The 10,900-nt window shown below is 40.2% G+C and overlaps 1 pseudogene; it reads left to right on the forward strand.

The window, feature by feature from the left end:
• LOC102811781 overlaps positions 1–10,686 on the forward strand; it is a 12,706-nt pseudogene extending 2,020 nt beyond the window's left edge.
• The last annotated feature ends 214 nt before the right edge of the window (positions 10,687–10,900 follow it).

Consider the following 10,900-nt stretch of genomic DNA (forward strand, 5'->3'; position numbering starts at 1 on the left):
GTGACAAGGTTGTATTCTTTCACCATACTTATTCAACCTGTATGCTGAGAAAATCTTCCGAGAAGCTGGGTCATATGAATAAAAACGTGGCATCAGGATTGGAGGAAGGCTCATTAACAACCAGCGATATGCAGATGATACAACCTTGCTTGCTGAAAGTGAAGAGGATTTAAAATATTGATGAAGATCAAAGAGCACAGCCTTTGGTATGGATTGCATCTCAATGTCAAGAAAACAAAAACCCTCACCACTGGACCAATACACTACATTCTTATCAATGGAGAAAAGATTGAAGTTGTCAAGGACTTCATTCTTCTTGGATCAACTATCAACACTCACAGAAACAGCAGTCAAGAAAACAAACGACATATTGTATTAGGCAACTCTGCTGCACAAGACCTTTTTAAAGTGTTGAAGAGCAAAGATGTCAGCTTGAGGACTAAAGTGTGCCTGACCTAAGCCATGGTATTTTCAATAACCTCATATTCATGCAAAAGCTGGACAGTGAATAAGGAAGACTGTGGAAGAATTGATGCTTTTGAGTTATGGTGTTGGAGGAGAATATTGAAAGAGCCATGGGCTGTCAAAATAACAAACAGATCTGTGTTGGAAGAAGTGCAGCCAGAGTGCTCCTTGGAAGCCAGGATGGCCAGACTTCATTTCTCATACTTTGGACATATTATACGGAGGGACCAGTCACTGGAGAAGGACATCATGTTTGGTAAGATGGAGGGTCAGAGAAAAAGAGGAAGATCCCCCAACGAGATGGATTGGGAAAGTGTCCCCATCAATGGGCTCAAGTGTGGCAACAGTAGTGAGACAACAGTACTATTGGACATTGTTTCATTCTGCTCTGCATAAGGTCACTATGAGTCGGTGCCGACTCAATGACACCTAACAACAACAGGATGCATTACTGATAATAAAAATGGTTGATTCACACATATTTTCTGTATGTATTATATACTGCACTCACATAAAAACTACACTTTCAATATGAGATAAAAGTTATTTTGCAAAAAATGCCTAGTTTTTGTACGTGCTGACATAACCAGAAAAACAACTTTATGAATTTTCTTTTTTTTCTTTTTCTTCATATTGGTCCTTATGCTGGATTCGTTTATTTTGAAATGGAGGACAACCATAGCTGCAAATATCAATATCAAGCAATTTACCTTTTTCTTGTCATGTCATGCCTTTTCTCTGCTTCTTGGGAGCACATCCTGCATCACTAGTGACACTTTGCAGGGGTTCGCATGGTGTTTATCAAGGTTTCTGGTATTGCAGTAAACATACTGAAAAATGCGTTTATACAAAACATACAAAATGATGAAGTTTGCACTTAAGAAGTCATTACTCTACACTTTTGTTTTCAGAGACAGTGTGCACGGGAACAGATCACAAGAGATCACTTTTTACTGCAATTTGTTATTTATCAGAGAGATGAACTGCTTAGGTGAAGGTGATCAGCATCACACAGCATTTGTTTCTGTTCTGTTTTATTAATCCATGTTTAAGTGGATTTACACCAATCAAACCTGTTCTGTCCAGTGGTTACCTGTAATCATCCTTCTTTTTCCCTTCATGGAATACATTTTAAATGAATTTACTTTGATCACATGCTTGGAGCAAGAGTCCTGAATATTTTATTTTAATAGTGTTCTATCCTTGACATAATGAATATTGGAACTGCCCTTTGTATTTATAATAAACTTCTAAAATTCCAGAGAAGAACAGTCCTCATAAAGACCAAAGAAGTATTGTTCACAGGGTGACTTAATGAAATCTTCACAGCCACCAGCCATTGCTGCATCACACTCTGACTCCTGGTGGCCCATGTAAGTAAGAGCAGAATTGTGCTCCACAGGATCTTCAGTGGGTCACTTTTCAGAAGTAGATACCCAGATCTGTCTTCTGAGCTGCTTCTAAGTAGACTTGAACCTACAACCTTTTAGTTAGCGGTGAGTGCATAAACCATTTATACCACCTAGGGACGATCTTTATTTTTGTTGTTGTTAAGTGCCCTTGAATTGGTTTTGACTCATAGTGACCTTGTATAGGGTTTCCAAGAAATGGCTGGAGAGTTTGAACTGCCAACTTTGTGGTTCAATCTGACTTTGTGGTTGAGTGCTTATCCTACAGCACCTACCTTTTGCCTGCTGGATGTTACTGGCCAATTGTGTTTGCAAGGAGAGGTGAATACACTTTCTTAAAAGAAGGGCAATGCTTGTAGAAGAGAGGTGAAAGCAGCAATGATTTTAGAGCAAACATTGGATTTAGCTGTATCAATCAGATTCCTCCATATTTCTGGAAAGAATGCTGAAATTTTTGTCTTGTTAGTTTTGGACAAACAGTTCTCAACCAAGATCTACAAATTTATTACTTGTGACCGAAGCCTGGGGACTCAGTGTTTTATCACAAGCTGATACTAGGACCACTTCCTGGGAAATGGACCCTCCTTCCATGAACATCTAGAATGTATGTCTTTTAAGTTTGCCCAGACACTCTTAGAGCCTAAATTATTTTGTTCAAGAAAGTGAATAATAACCTCAGTTCTCTCATAGTATTGTGTGTGTGTGTGTGTGTGTGTGTGTGTGTGTGTGTGTGTGTTTGAGTTTAATCTAAAGGTACAGTTCAGGCTGCTTAATTCACAGGTGTGGGCAAGGGTGGACGACCCAATGAACAAAGTAAACCCTGGCTTACTCATGCAGGGGTGGATGACCCAATGAACAAAGTAAACCCTGGCTTACTCATGCTTGCTAATTATTTGCAGTGAACAGTTTCACAGGTAGTGAGTCCTGGTGAGGTGCTGTGGAATAATGTGTCAGACTGCAAAGTCATTTGAACTGCAAGATCAGTGGTTCAAGCTCACCAGCTGCTCCTTGGAAACCCTATACAAGGTCATTATGGGTCAGAATAGACTTGACGACACTCAACAACAACAATAACACAGATTAATAAGCATAAGTAAGCCCTACTTATCTTGCTTACTGGATACTCCATCTGTGTCAGAGATTGTAAATTGGAAAAAAACCCATTGACTTTGTGGGAAGGTGCTATGGAGTTGGAAGGGAGACTGATGCCTAATTGATGAGGACCAATGATCACCAGCCAACACCTCAGACATCACAATCCGTTCATCTTACACAATTCTTATAGAAAAATTAAGGTTGAGCAAACTTTTTGCTCAATGGGTGCCAAGACAGTTGCACCCAGATGAGTTGGAGACAAAAGGAAAGCTTTCCATGGAAATGTTAAATAAGTGAGGTCAAGATCATGCATCATTTCTTAGAAGAATTGTAACAGAAAATGAAAAATGACTTTACCAGAAGAAGTCTAAAGACAAGGCACAATCAAATCAATGGCTCCCAAGAGGTGGAAGTGGTCCAGTCAGAGCAAAGGTCATGGCAACAGTTTTTTTGAAATGTTCAAAGCAATTTGCTGGTTGAATTTTTTGGAGAGCTAAGGAACAATAATATTTGGAATCTTTGATGTGGTAAAAAAATGAGAAATTGTTCACTACAGATTAGTAAGTAAGCACAAGTAAGTCAGTCCTTTGCTTGAGCATTGGGTCATTTGACAGTGGGTGTGGGTGGTGAGAGATGATGTCTGGTGAGGGTAGAAGACACGTTGAGAACCACAGGGAGGCAACACGAGAGATGTAATTTGTTCCAGTGAGCCTGCCTCCCTTCAGCTGTTGCGGGTAAGGTGACAGCCCAGCTGTCTCCAGGTTCTGGTTTCTTTCTTCTGACTCCTGTAAAGCAAGACGGGGAGGAGATAAGAATAACTCACACTTCAAGTACAGATGTACATGCACGGGTGGAGATACACAACGTACAAAAAGGATGAAGATTGCACCTAAGAGGCCTTTACTCTCCACGTTGGTTAACAGGAACAGTGCATATATAAGAGGAGCCGACTGGACAGCTTTTTGCCCCGCCCCTGCACTGAGACTCACTTGCTTGTTATGACTCATTTGCTCTGCTGGTGTTGGTGGGAGAGATTTCTCTGCCTAACTTATGGGGTGGTTGTGAAAAGTCATTGAAGATATGTTTGTAAATCTCATTAGTATATAAGGAGCCCTGGTAGCGTAGTGGGTTACAGATGTGCTGCTAACCAAAAGGTCAGCAATTCGAATCTACCAGCTGCTCTGAGGGGAAAGATGAAGCTTTCTGCTCCTGTGAAGATTTACAAGTCTTGGAAACTCACTCAACAGCATACAACCACCACCATTAGTATGTTTACGTTATCATTGTTAAGTGCTGTGGAGTTGTTTCTGACTCATAGCGACCCTGGATAGGGTTTCTAAGTATTGGTTAGTGAGTTTGAATCACCGACCTGTGGTTAGCAGTCTAGTGCTTATCCTACAGTGCCACACCAGGACCTCATCAGTATATATGGTGGTGGTGGTTCTTATACGCCATGGAATCAGTTCCAACTCATAGCAACCTTAACGGGCAGAGTTGAACTGGCCCATAGGGCTTCTGAGGTTGTAAATCTTTACAGAAAACACCCTCATTTTTCTCCTGCAAAGCTGTTGGTGGATTCAAACCACTGACTTTTCAGTTAGCAGCTTAAAGCTTAATCCTCTGAATTACCAAGACCTCCTTAGATAGAAATATAAAATAAGAATAAAAAAATATAAACTTTATTTTTCAACATAAGTGCCATTGAGGTCGAGACACTTTTATAAGATATGATACTAGCCATTCAGTCCATCCTCATTAAGGAAGAACGGAAGGTTCCTGGAATTTAACCATGTCAGTGCCGTTGTTTTACATTTTACACTAACTGAAGGGAAATGGATACTCTTCAGGGATTTTTTAAAGGTTAGGAAGCAAAAGGAAATCCTAAGGAGTCAAACCAGGATGGTAAGGTGGATGCCTAATGATTTTTCATTGGAACTCTCACCCAATTGCCCTTGTTCAATGAGAGGAAAGAGCAGGAGCAGCATCATGGTGGAGAACGCCTCTCTGGTGAAGCGTTCCTGGGTGTTTTTCCTGCTTAAGCTTTTTGATAATATTCTCCCTCCAAAAATCTCACAGAAAAGTTCTCCAGAAAATGAATAAGCAAAATGCTTCAATTATCCCAAGAAACTATTGCCACAGCCTTTGCTCTTGACTAGCCCACCTTTCCTCTGACTGGACCCTTCCACCTCTTGGGAGCCATTGTTTTAGACTTGTCTTTAGACTTCTGGTAAAGTCATTTTTCATTTTCTGTTATAATTCTTCTAAGAAATTATGCACGATCTTGACCCCACTTGTTTAGCATTTCCATGGAAATTTCTGTTCTTGTCTACAACTCATCTGGATGAAACTAATTTTTCGATAGGAATTGTGTAAGATGAACTGATTGAGATGTCTGTGGTGTTGGCTGTTAATCATCGGTCCTCTTCAATTGGGGCATGAACAAGTTTAATTGTGTCCTTGCAGATGATGTGGATGGTCTGCTGTGGGCTTCATCTTCAACATTGTCTCATCCCTTCTTAAAATTATTGATCTATTTGTAAATTGCATAGTTTTTGGAGTCATTGTCCACATCAACTTTTTGTAAAGCATCAAGGATTTCACCATTCTTCTACTCAAGTTTCACCATAAATTTGATGTTTGTTCTTGCTTCAGTTTTAGCAGAATTCATGTTGCTCTGAAAAGGGCTTTAGTCAAGCTGATAATTTATCCTTCTGAATGCCATAAACAAAGTTAGTATAAGGTTATTTTAGTGTAAAAACTTTTTAAAATCCATGCATTGTTTTTTCATAATATAAACTTTCCATGAACTTTCTGAAGACCCCTCATTTATGTATGTGTGTACACATGATATTCTGCACACACACACACACACACACACAGGTGTGACACTGTGGGATGAAGCACTGGACAGCAAGGTCAGTTTGAACCACAAGGTCAGTAGTTCAAACGCATCAGTCACTCTTTGGAAACCCTATACAGGGTCGCTGTTAGAACCAACTTGATGGCACTCCACAACAACAATGTATAGATATGGAGTCCTCGTGTGGCACTGTAGGATAAGCACTGGACTGTGAACCACAAGACTGGTAGTTCAAAGCCACCAGCTGCTCATTGAAAACCGTATATAGTGTTGCTATGAGTCACATTTAACAACAGTTAATGACAACAACAACATACATATATGTGACTTATTCTCACCAGCTCCTAGTCATTACTTTATATGAAATGTGTCAATAATGGAGGAGTAAGATAGGAGTAAAACATTTGATTTGTGAGTCGATACATCAAGTTATACATATTATAACTTTATATATAATATAAAGGTGTACTGGCAGCATAGTGGTTATGAGTTGGGCTACTAATCTCCAGGTCAACAGTTCAAAACTACCAGCTATTCTATGGGAGAAAGATGAGGCCTTCTGTTCCCGTGAAGATTTACAGCCTCAGAAACCCTATACAGGGTCACTATGAGTTGGAATCCAGTCTTCCACAGCACAAAACCATTAACCACCATATATAATATACCTACTAGAGTACTGGTGGGGTGCTGTGGGTTAATGCACTGGACTGCAAAGTTGGTTTGAACCCCAAGGTCAGAAGTCCAAGTTCAGCAGCCTCTCCTCTGACACCCTCTACAGGATTGCTATAGGTTGGAACTGAATCAATGACACTTAACAACAAAAACCATATATACCTATGTGGAGTCCTGGTGTAGCACTGTGGGTTAATGTACTGAACCACAAAGTCAGTGGTTCTAGCTCACTATCCTCTCCTTGGAAACCCTGTACAGGGCTGCTGTGAGTCAGAACTGATTTGACAGCACTTAACAACAACAACAACAATAATATATATAAAGTTCCCTTTATACCTTTTTTTTCATTTTACTGTATCAATAAGCTAATCAAATCTCTCTCTCTTTGGCATGGAAAGAAATAATTAAATAAAACATAATATAAGGAGTCCTGATATGGTGCTATAGGATAAGTACTATCTATCTATCTATCTATCTATCTATCTATCTATCTATCTATCTATCTATCTATCTATAGTGTGTGTGTGTGTGTACATATATTGTATATATATTATATACATACAATAAAGAGAGAGCCTACATGGTACAAATGGTTTGTAATCAAAAGTTAATCAAAAAGTTGTCAGTTCGAACCTACCTAGTTGCTTATTTAAAGACCTGACAATGATTCCCTAAAGCTTACAGCCAAGAAAACCCTAGGTAGCAGTTTTACTCTGTAACCCATGGGGATCTGAGTGGTGTAAACGGTTAATGCATTTCCTACTAACTCAAAGGTGGGAGGTTTGAATCCACCTAGAGGCACCTTGGAAGAAAGGCCTGGCAATCAACTAGTCACTGAAAATGTTACCAAGCATAGTTCTACTCTGACACAACTGATTGCCATTAGCTGGACTTGAGTCAATGACAACTGGTTGGTTAGTTAAAATAATTTTTTTTGGTGTGTATCAGCTCATATATGTATAAATATTTGTATGTCTATGTTGTTGTTGCTGCTGTTGTTAAGTGCTGTCATGTTGGTTCCAACTCATAGCCACCCATGATAGCGTTTTCTAGAAGCGGCTGGTAAGTTTGAATCTCTGACCTGTGGCTTATCCTATGGCGCCATATCAGGACTCCAAGTCTATGTAGAGCTATGAATTATTCTAACTGGCTCCTAGTCATTACTTTATATGAAATGTGTCAATAATGAAAAATTTGATTTATGGTTCAAATTTCAAAAGAATCATAGGAGGGAATAGGCAATATTTGTGGGGTCTAATTTACACCCTCGGAAACCCTGTACAGGGTCGCTATGGGTCGGAACCGACTCGACGGCACTTAACAACAACAACAACATAAACATTGGTAGCATAGTGGTTAAGAGTCAGGCTGCTAATCTCAAGGTCAGCAGTTTGAAACTACCAGCTGTCCCACGGGAGAAAGATGAGGCTTTCTGATTCCATAAGGATTTACAGCCTTGGAAACCCTATACAGGGTAGCTATGAGTCAGAACTGACTCCACGACACATAACCACTAACCACAAATGGTATTATTTGTTTTTCAAAATTGATCCCTTGACATCTAATTTTTTAAAGAAAAAATATTTCCCTAATGAAAAAATATGCTAAGTCAGTTGGAAACATCAAAAGGAGCAAATGACTGTGTCCTGTCTTCCTTCCCTCTTCCTACCCCCCAGAAAGATTCTAGAATGAGCCAAAGAAGTATTCATTTTTCTCCCTAAATAAAATTTCTTCTTCTTTATCTTTCCCTGACTTTTAAATTTTCCAGTTCGAATTGAACTTTTAGTGGCAGCCAGCTTCCATAAAGGTTTATAGCTTGGGAGCTCTCTGGGGTAGTTCTACTTTGCCCTGTAGGGATGAATAGATCTACTTGAGGGCAATGAGTGGCCTGGGTTGGGCAGTGAAGAACCACAAGGTGTCACTATTGTCCTGGTTGGGTGGGGGCAGGGCATTGGGTTCACCCTAACATGGGCTTCTTCAAGCCAGGCCTGTGGTTCAGAATCCAGCTAGGCTTCTGGACAGAGAAGGTGGCTCTTTGTAAACAAGGCCAATGTCTTCAGTCAGGTTATTGGACATAAGCCAGAGATCTGGGTTCCTCTCCCTGGGTCAGTGTCTGGGACCAACGCAAAGTTGATGCTGAACTGTGGTGGAGGCACACTGAGCAGTTCAATTGAGGGAAAATCTTCCAAACTTGAGTGTTAGCCCAGAAAAGAAAAAAAACAAACAAACAATCCCGCAACCTCTCCTCTATTGTTAAGTGCCATCTAGTTGGTTTCGACTCATAGCAACCCTATGAAGGGTATCTGAAGAGCAGGATTTGAACTGCTGACCTTGTGGTTCACAGTCCAGTGTTGATCATACAGTGCCACAAACTCTACTCTGCTTACCATTTATTGTTGTTAAGTGCTGTCAACTCAGTTCCAACTCAGAGCCATCCTGAATAGGGTTTCTGAGGAGTAGCTAGTGGATTTGAACAGCCCACCTTGTGGTTAGCAACCCAATACTTATCCTACAGTGCTGCATCAGGACTACTTACATTACATTTTATTTATCTCTTTCTATGCCAAAGAGAGATTTGATTAGCTTATTGAGACAGTAAAATGAAAATGAAGTATAAAGGGAGCTTGTGATGAGTGGAAGGAAAATAAAGGTAATGACCTCATCAAAAGTGCAGCATTTAGGAGTTGGCTAGGGGCAGGCAAGGGGCAGAGGCCATTGGAGCAGCAAGTCCAGGCGGCTTGTGCAGCATTCGGGTCCGGCAGGTTGCAGCTACTGCGGTACTGGAAGCAGCAGTTAGAGGCTGTTTGGAGGATGGTGCAGGAGTGCAAAAAGGACATCTTGGCGGCCATTGGCACTGACCTGTGCAAGAGTGAACTCAATGCATACAATCAGGAAGTTATTAGTGTCCTTGGAGAAATGGATCATGTGTTGGAGAAGCTTCCTCAATGGGTTACTCTTAAACCAGCTGAGAAGAACTTGGTCACAGTGCTGGATGAGGCTTGTATTTATTTATTCAGAGCCCCTGGGAGTTGTCCTGATTATGGGAGCTTGGAACTACCCCTTTGTTCTCACCATCCAGCCACTGATAGGAGCCATTGCTGCAGGAAATGCTGTGATTACCAAGCCTTCTCAACTAAGTGAAAATACAGTGAAGATCTTAGCCAAGCTCCTCCCTCAGTACTTAGACCAGAGCCTATATAATGTTATTAATGGTGGTGTTAAGGAAACCACAGCACTTCTGAAGCAGAGATTTGACCACATTCTTTATACAGGAAATACTGCAGTTGGAAAAATTGGTATGGAAGCTGCTGCCAAGCATCTAATACCTGTGACTCTTGACCTGGGAGGGAAGAGTCCACGTTACATTGATAAAGATTAGGACTTGGACATTGCTTGCAGACACATAACCTGGGGGAAGTATATGAACTGTGATCAAACCTACATTGCTCCAAACTACATTCTATGAGAACCATCCCTTCAGAATCAAATTGTTCAGAAGATTAAGGAAAATGTGAAGGAATTTTATGGAGAAAATGTACAAGAGTCTCCTGCTTATGAAAGGATCGTCAATCTTTGTCATTTTAAGAGGATAATGAATTTGCTTGAAGGCCTAAAGTTTGCTTATGGTGGTGAGGCTGATGAGGCCACATGCTGCATAGCCCCAACAATCCTTACTGATGCCAATCCTGAATCCAAGGTGAAGCAAGAAGAAGTTTTTGGACCAAGTCTTCCAATAGTGCTTTTGAAAAATGCAGATGAAGCCATAAAATTCATAAATGACCATGAAAAGCCCCTGGTTTTTTAGAAAATTTCTCATAATGGTAAGTTGATCAAATGAATGATTGATAAAACATTCAATGAGGGTGTAACAGGCAGTGATGCTATCATGTATTTCACATTCAAGTCTCTGCCATTTTGAGGAGTGGGCTCGAGTGGGATAGGAGTTTATCATGGAGAACATAGTTGTCATACTTTTTTGCATCAGCATTCCTGTTTGTTAAAAAGCTTAAAGAGAGAAGGTGCTAAGAGACTTTGGAACTTCCCAACAGCCAGTCAAAAGTAGAATGGGTAAAGTTTTTCATTTTGAAACAGTTCAACAAAGGAAAACTCAGTCTCCTGTTTCTGGTTTTGCTGGGTGTTGTAGCAGCTGTTCTTGTCAAGATACTACTGAAGAATGAAGACTGAATGGCTTACTATCCTCTGCTGAATAATTCTTTCTATTCAATGGTTAATGAACAAATAATTTTGAAATTCTACTTAAGAGAGCAAGAAAAAAAATGTGCAATGCTCTGTGATTAAACCTAAAATTATTTTGTCTTAAAAAAAATGCAAGATTTACCTAACGACAAAGTTCAGAAGGGTTAGGAAGGGAGGAAGAATGGAAATAAGAACACAGGGA

The sequence above is a fragment of the Chrysochloris asiatica genome, unplaced genomic scaffold (assembly GCF_000296735.1).
Source record: "Chrysochloris asiatica unplaced genomic scaffold, ChrAsi1.0 scaffold00107, whole genome shotgun sequence".
NCBI lineage: Eukaryota > Metazoa > Chordata > Mammalia > Afrosoricida > Chrysochloridae > Chrysochloris > Chrysochloris asiatica.